This window comes from Sebastes umbrosus, chromosome 21 (assembly GCF_015220745.1).
Source record: "Sebastes umbrosus isolate fSebUmb1 chromosome 21, fSebUmb1.pri, whole genome shotgun sequence".
In the NCBI taxonomy this organism is placed as follows: Eukaryota; Metazoa; Chordata; class Actinopteri; order Perciformes; family Sebastidae; genus Sebastes; species Sebastes umbrosus.
This window is the reverse complement of record NC_051289.1, coordinates 21,535,078-21,544,060: the sequence shown is the minus strand read 5'-3', so window position 1 is coordinate 21,544,060 and position 8,983 is coordinate 21,535,078. Positions and strand designations below refer to the sequence as shown.

Sequence of the window (8,983 nt, the reverse complement as noted above, 5' to 3'; positions counted from 1 at the left end):
TGACCAATCTGCCATTCTGCTTGGAGTTGCTTCGGTAGTGAATCCATAATGATGCAACACTCTGTTGTGGCATGCTATTATAACTTTTATCGCAAAGATAACTAGCCTGCTGTTCTCACACAGCTGTTGTATGTGAGTGTCTGTCAGAGAGACTGTAAGCATAGCAGTATCCTATAAGTTCAATCAGTTCCTTACTTTTTCATCCACACCAGCCCCAGAGGATTGTCAGAAGTAGGAAAGCAGGAGGCAAAGACAAAGCGTGGCCTAAAGGCAAAGCCATGCCTGCCTCAGAATACAACGATGGAAAAAGCTCTTTCTTGCATGTATTTTCTCCTATCTTGGTAGCATATAGTGTGGAACGGATGGGTATGGTGTGGGTGATTTATTAGCTTCGAAGACAAGGAACTGGCTCCTTGAAGACCATGACTGTGTGATCTAGCAACTCCTGAGGCCTCTGATGAATAAATATAAATACCTCATGTTCACGTGTCTTGAAGAGAAACTTTGGTATTTTTCAGTCTGGACCCTATTTTCCCATGTTTTTGTGTTGAGCCTGTCAGTGGCACAAAGGAGCACTGTTAGTGGCCATACATTGGCAGTGTGTAATTGCCCAGAAGGATTACATTGTTCCCCGTTTAGCGGTTGCAAACTGCAGCATTCTCGCTCAATACTGGGCCACTTTCAAAAAATGGTTGTCCCCATTTAGCATCGATTATACTTTCTGCGTCTGCAAGTACGCGAGGGTCTGCGTGATGTGAATTTCATCATCAGAGGGTGTATGCGTGTATGTCAGCGCACCGCCAATTTGTTGTGTAGCATAGTGGCCATACATGGGTATGTACGAACATAAAAAGATAATAACATTAAACCAAACCCGTCCTGCAAAGCTTGTTTGAAATGCATCCAAAACCAAACCAATTACACAGCTTATTTAAATGTATTTATTCTCTCCCTCATGCTCTTCTTTTGTTTTCACACTCCTTTTCTTCATCTTTATACTTAATTTTGTTAATACTATATATATATATATATACATATATATATATAAATTTATATATATAATGTCCATCCCAATTTCTCAAAGTCCAAGGTGATGTCTTTAAATGTCGTGTTTTATCATTCCAAAACCCAAAGATATTCCATTTAATCTGATATAAAACAGAGAAAAGGAGACAATATCTGAGAGGCTGAAAATAGCATTTAGGCCTATCACCCTTTTTTACACGAAAATTGACTTTAACAATGAATAGATTATTTAAATAGCTGGTGATTATTTTTCTGACGATCAACTAATCGATTAGTCAACTAATTGCTATGTTATGCTAATCGAGTATGCCATAAAAAATGTCATAGTATAGTATGATAAAAATGTCATAATAGTGTCATAAAAAACACATAGTAGTTGCATAAGTTGTTGTTGTTGTATTAGGCACAGATGTAGGTGAATGTGACGCAAATTCCGATGTCGTCCTTCTCTTCTTTTCTCCGTGAGTTGACAATTTCTGGACCAAAACTGAGGATGACAGAGTTTCTTCACTCATTTCATCCACATCTTCATCTTTTTCTTCTACTGTATGGATGTACTCAGAAGGGTGAATTCCATTTACTGTCAATCTCAGCCATACTTTTTTTGTCCTAGTATACTATGACTTTAATATGACTTTTTCGATTTCCTGTACTATGACAATTTTATGACTTTTTTTGACGTACTATTCTATGACTTACTTATGACTTTTGTCAACATACTATACTATGACATTTTAATGACTTTTTCAAAATACCTTTTATGACTTTTTTCGACATACTATGACTTTTTACAATATACTATACTATGACTTATAAAGGAATTTTTTCGACATACTTTTTTATGGCTTCATTCAACGAATTATACTATGACTTTTTTCGGCATACAAAACGATGACTTTTTAATGATTTTTTTGACATAATATACTATGAAATTTTTTCAACATACTGTACTGTGAGTTTGTTTTTCAACATATTATACTATGAATTTTTTGAGACATAATATACAATGAAATTTTTTTCGATATACTATACTATGACTTTTTTACTCTTACGACATACTATACTATGTGTTTTTGAATTATTTGGACATACTCTAATATGACTTTTTTTCGACATATTATACTATGACTTTTTTATTTTTTCAAATATACTATACTATGACTTTTTTCTGACAAACTATACTATGACTTTTTTTTTTTTTGACATACAACACTATGACCTTGTTTCGACACACTATACTATGACTTTTACATTTTTTTTCGACATACTAAATTATGATTTTTTTTTTACATACTATACCATAATTTTTTTTCAACATACTATACAATGACATTTTAATGACCTTTTTTGACGTTCTATCCTATGATTTTTTTCGATATACTATACTATGACTTTTTTTTGACATACTATACTAAGACTTTTTAAAAAAATTTTGGACATACAACACTACTGTATGACCTTGTTTCGACATACTATACTATAACTTTTAAAAAACAATTTTGGACATACAATACTATGACTGTTTTTCGACATACTAACCTATGTCTTTTAAAAAAGGTTTGGACTTATTCTGCTATGCCTTTTGTTCGATATAATATTCTATTACTTTTTAATTTTTTTGACATACTATACGATGACTTTTTTTGTCATACTATACTATGACTTTTTAAAAACTTTTTCAAGATACCACACTATGCCTTTTTCAACATACTATACTATGATTTTTTTCATGAAATTTTTCGACATGCTATACTATGATTATTTTTTCATGAAATTGTTCAACATACTATACTATGACTTTTTTCATTGAATATTTCGACATACTATACTATGACTTTTTAAAAAAAATTTCAACATATTATACTATGACTTTTTTTGAATTACTATACTACTACTTTTTTTTTTCGACACACCATACTATGACTTTTTTACATGACATTTTTCGATATGCTATACAATGACCTTTTTTGCATGAAATCTTTCAACATACTATACTATGATTATTTTTTCATGAAATTATCATAGTAGAGTATTTCCCCCAAAAAGTTGTATAGTAATAACTATAGTATGTTGAAAAAAGCCATTGTATGATTTGTCTAAAATATAAAAAAGTCATATTATAGAATGTCGAAAAAAGTAAAGAAAATTCATACTATAGTAAGTTAAAAAAATCATAGTATAGTATGTCAAAAAAATAAAAAAGTTATAGTATAGTACATCGAAAAAATAAAAAAAGTCATGGTTTAGTATGTCGAAAAAAAGTCATATTATGTTATGTCGAACAAAATAATAAATGTCATAGTATAGTATGTCGAAAAAATAAAGAAAAGTCATAGTGTAGTATGTAAACATTTTGTTTTAAAAAGTAATAGTGTAATATGTCAAAAAAAATAAAAAAGTCATAGTATATTATGACAAAAATAGTCATAGTATAGTATGTCTAAAAAATAACAAAAATCATAGTATAGTATTTCGAAAAAAAGTCATGGTATAGTATGAGTCTAGAAGGTAGACCACAATTTGGGAAACTTCCGTGAGATGGTTAAGGTTAGATTGTTGGGCGGCTAGGCTCACAAGAGTTTTTGAATGTTTTTGCAAGTCCCCGATAGTGAAATGATATTCCTGATTGGATAGTCAAATGATAAATTAATCTGAGCATTCCCATTTGGCTATTTAGGAGGAAGCCTCTAAATAAGGTAAAAATTACTTACGTACTCGTACATCCATGGTACTCGTAGGTTTGATTTGTACTAGTAGTTTTGATTTGTACTTGTAGTTTTGATTCATAGCTGTAAACTTAAGAGTCACACATAAAACTGAGCTTTTTTCACCCACAAACAGATAGATGTCTAACTGCAAACCTTATTTGTAACTGAAAATCTTTTTTTGTAACTGAAAACCTTTTTTTGTATCTGCAAACCTTTCTTGAAACTGAATACCTTTTTTGTAACCAGAAACCTTTTTTGTAAGTGAAAACTTTGTGCAAATCTTCTTTATGCACTCACCCATTGGAAATTATTTTTGCAAATCTTTTTCATTCATTCACAAAATGTCATGCACGTCCACATATCTCCTTTTGGATTTTATTAATGATTGATCTATTTGTTCAGATACTTTCTACACATTCAAACATTTAAATTAATTTCTTCAGAATGTTTTTACCTATTTACACATTTGACTGTATTCATACAAAACGTTTTCACACATTCAGTTATGGTGATACACAGCTACACACCGTTTCTGTGGTGTGATTAATTTTCTTCTTACCAGATGTATCAGCGCTATCAGATTTATTTTCCTGTGCTGGCAGCCTCCAAGTTTTTGGTTTGAGTGTGTAATTTATGTTAGCAGGGGGAGCGATGAGATGAAATTTGAGTTGCAGCCTCAACACCTGATGTGCATAAAAACACAAGAATGTTCTTTCTCCCACCCTCTGCATATGTTTCTTTCTCTTTCCAGGCCTAAGCTGTTGGAGCACGATAAGGAGGCGTAAACCAGGAGAGTAATGATTTTTCTACCCCTCAGATGTTCCTTGTCTTTTTATGGTTGACCCTTAAAAATGTCACTGCAGCCCAAGAATCTCTCAGTCATTTCAATCCACAGCGTATAGATTATTTTATGGAGAGAAGTCTTGCTTCCTCACCGTGCTCCATAATGATCCGGGAGAAGTGGATTGCCATTGAGGGAAGCGGGTGGCACGTTCAGATAACACCCATGCTGTCTCGATTGACTGTTTGATTTTACCCCAACCCCTGCTTCTGACCACATCCTTCCTTGCCCCTTGTGCTAAGTCACCAGTGTAGTAGTGCGATCTTTCCTGTAAGTGTTCAATTTGTACGATAAAACTATACACCACATTGTAGTTTTCTTCCCCATGCTCTTCTAAATGCTAAATGCATGCTTACAAAATGGATAAAGAAAGACTAATGGATAGAGAGAAGAGCCCAGACTGAGCAGATGGGGAAAGAGGCTGAGAAATGCAAAAACATAGAGATAAAGCAGTGTTTACTTAAATCATTTCTTGATAAATGGCCTGGAGTGGTGTGTGTGGGCTCAGTTGTTTATTGTCACTGCCCTTTGCTTGTGTTAATTAAGACCTCTGCTCGATCTGCCTGCAGGTACAACTCCTTCCCTGCACTCTTGAACGTCAATATGGTATCCTGGTTAATGCAAGGAGCATACAATGAAAGTTCAGTGACTAATTCTCTACTGTTTATAACTGTCAAAGGCAAAAAAAAAAATCCCTGTAGTTGATTATTTAAAAGAAATGCATAATTTAAAATGATGTCTGTATGCTGTTTCATATTTTAAAATTTCACTGACTGTTGCAGAGAAGAAGTACCTTTAAGGACTACTGTAAACCGACACTTTTATCCTGGTCGACTTACAATGAGAGATCAGTTAAGGGGTCAGTTGCTGGCTCAGGGATACTTGCTCAGGATACATGTCTGTCGATTGACATTGATTGTTGCAAGATTAAACCTGGAACCTTCAGGGTTACAGGACTGTCTGTCTACCCACAAGGCTGCTAAATAAATGATGTGGGAACAGCAGTAGAAAAAAAGAATTCACTTGGGTAGAAGTAACTGGAAAAAAAGAGATTTTAGAAGCAAAAAAGAAAAAAAAAAAGAAAACTGCCTTCGAAATGTGCTTTAAAAATGATTTGTTTTAGAAATGAATGTGATTACCTTACCTATAGCTGATAAGGCAGGGTCTTTCAGAGTACTGAGACTTTACAGGACCTCATCAACTTTGGTTTTCAGCCAAGGCTTAACTTTGAAAGTAATGGTGCATTTCAACAGCTTCGTGCTCTCCCTGCTGATCAGAGGGCCCTCAAAACTACAAAGTAACACAGGTAAGTCAATCACATTGTACACAAATGTATCTTAACTGTACCTGAAATAAATTTCAATACTAAAACATAAATATCTGTAAACAACAAGGACAGTAAGGTACAACAAAACAAATCCTTCCTTACTCTCCTTTTAATCATATGGTGATAATTTGGGATATTACAAGTCTTTCTGAGTCATTTATTGAAAAGCTCATTGCTGTATCTCACCCAGCTGTCTTGATTCTACAGCGGAGTATGACGTTTCACAAGCCTGTGATTATCATAGAGGTCATAGCAGTCGTTTCATCGAGCGATGTGAAACGATCAAGCTAGCATCGCAATGTTCAAAAGGCCTGATAAACCCACTCATATTTCCACATCAGAGTCAGAAGCACTTTTACTCACCAAGCACAATGGACACACAGGCAAATAAACCTGGTTAATTGGCGCTGAATGCTGACACATTGGAGGACACTTACACAACACTGAAACACGGGCTGCAGCAGAAAACATAAAAAGCCTCCCATGCAGAGTGGTGCAGACATGATGTGCTGTTTAAAAGTAGAGAATGTGTAATACCAAAGAACTTTGTGAAAGATTAGTTTGCATTGTGGTACTGTCACAGTGGTGCATAAAAACATGCATAAAATGAAGATCAAGTGAAGAATCTTTCTGGCCTTGTTATTATCAACAACCAAGACCTGTCAATGTTGTGTAATTAAAGCCGTAAAAGTGAGCCCAGTTCTGCCACTTATCAGGGCACAGTATGAGGCATGGGCATTGATTATGCTAAGAAGAAACTTTAGCAGTGGAGAAATGATGCTGCACTGATATATCCACCTGCGATATGACAACATTTTTATTGATGGATGTTGATGCAAGCATTCATCCAGGTTTAGAGATGCTGGAAGCATTTCCTAGTTGTTGCAATATGGCTTTTATTAGTCACGCTAGCAGCATGGCTCACTGTAAACAATTGCTGTTAATTTACAGCAGAATTTCAACAGTATTAACCTGTTATTGCTAAAAACAGTGCTTTACTGTTAATACAAAAGAAAATCTGTTAAATTACGCTCATAGGCCGTTTTTTAACTGAACTATAATGTATTCTTAAAAAACAGCACTTTACTGCTGATCAACTGTCTAAAGTATCATGAATAACAGTTCGATGCAGTATTTTTTTAATTCTGGGAAGAGCAATTTCACCTGATCTGCACATGTGAGGCTGGATCCGTTCTTTTCTTCATCCATTCCCATCTTACTGATTATTTGGTAAGTAGTAATTTTATTTAATTAATAAATCTGTGCAAAGGTTATCAGTGATGTTTCCAGTTAGTTTGCATTACAGAATATGTGCATGTCATGATAGAGGGATTCAACAGCTAGCTAGAATTTCACAGATGATTGCATATTAATCGGACAACACAAGGAGCTCATTTTAATATCTATGTATTCAAGTTAATATCTAAGTTAATGTGCTGACACATGTATTTTGCCAGTGAATTCATGCATAACGACGGTGTATACATTTTACAGTCTATGGAAGTCCCTTCAACATTTAAAGTAACATTAAGACTTCAGTGCATGTTGGTTATTGGGTGGTAATTCAGCAGAGCATATACAAAATTGAAGGCAAGTTTATTTACTAGCTAACTAGTGTTTTTGAATGATATCTGAAAACCACATGTTCTATAGATCAGATGGTCAGAATATTCATAATTGATCAAAAAATGGTTTCTCAACCAGTAATGCACACCACTCAACACAATTCATTTCAAACATTGACTAAAAATCCATGAAGTTGACTGAGGAAAATTCTTTCTAAGTTTCAGGTGAAACAGCAGGAAGCTATTGGCCCTGGATGGTCAGCCTTGAGGGCCACTTCATATGTGAGGGGATCCAGCCCACCTTCTCGATGGGGCTTGCTGCATTATTTTCCACCTTCTACACCTGCACGCTCAAATTAATCTCAAGGTTAGATACTTTCAGTAAAACCTGTATTTTTATTGTGGCATTAATCTAAGTGATTCACACAACTTGATTTTTACACAGTACCTGAAGAAACACTATCATTTTTCAGGTGCACCGTAGGAATAAACCCTGAGAGAGGCACCAAGGATGGACAGGGCAAAGTCTTCTCAAAGAAAACTGGTAAATTCACGAGCTACAAGACAAGACTACAACCGTATATCCACATGTATCCACTCTGCTGATGGGACTCATGGACTTGAGTGGGACTTCATTTAAAATGGTGAGTTTACATTACATACATGATAAGAGGAAATGAGGGGTACACACGCTGATTTTGTATGTGAGAAGTTACAATGAAAGTTATGTTGGAACTCATATATCTCTCTCTCACACAGTCAGCGGGCTACCAAGGCTGGATTGAGAGAACTGGTGTCTTTGAGTGGGCCATAAGTCATTCACTAACTCACTCCCCCATTATCGCCCAATACTTGGACTTCCACACTTATCCATGTGCCTTGTTAGAGCCTGAATATTCATACTTGGACATGATGTCACATGTCTGGTGGTGTTGGTGCTCATTATGATATAAGGCAAAATATTACTTGAGAGTTTTGTTTTAACTCTATGATATAGCTCAACTCTCTGTAACTGTTCCACAAAGTAAGGTTAGTAAGATTGACAGATGTCTTCAGAAATGCTATTTCTTCTGAAATTTGGTTTGTTATCTGTGTCAGGTTTTTGTTGGCGCTGTGTTGAACTTCATATGAAAATAAAAAGTAAAGTGCAATAAGATAAGCTGTAGATTTTCTTTTCTCACACATTGTACATGATTGTAAAATCAGTGAATTAGCTCTGTTCTTCACTCACATGTTTTTATGGTTTGCATTCTGTGCTTGTAGCCATATAGACAGACATTTTGGGCATCATAGCCTTAATTATAGCCTTTTTCTTAACAAGTGCCTTTAATTGTATTTAGTGTGACTATTCCTTTGTCTGTAACCTGCTAAGTCTATTCATATAGGCAAAAAATAATGTTTATTAAAATGTATGTAAAAAATACAACCTAAATAGTGCATTAAAACAAATCAGTAAGATAATGTAAAAGAAAGGGGAAAAACAGCTATATAATGTATCTTTAAACAGTAAATTAAC

General features: G+C 34.6%; 1 long non-coding RNA gene across 1 annotated transcript; it reads left to right on the top strand.

Annotated features, from left to right (window-relative positions):
- The first annotated feature begins 7,776 nt into the window (after nt 1–7,776).
- Nucleotides 7,777–8,610, top strand: LOC119480682. Its single transcript, XR_005204985.1, has 3 exons — nt 7,777–7,834; nt 7,941–8,111; nt 8,227–8,610. It is a non-coding gene; the product is annotated as an uncharacterized LOC119480682 (long non-coding RNA).
- Nucleotides 8,611–8,983: the final 373 nt, after the last annotated feature.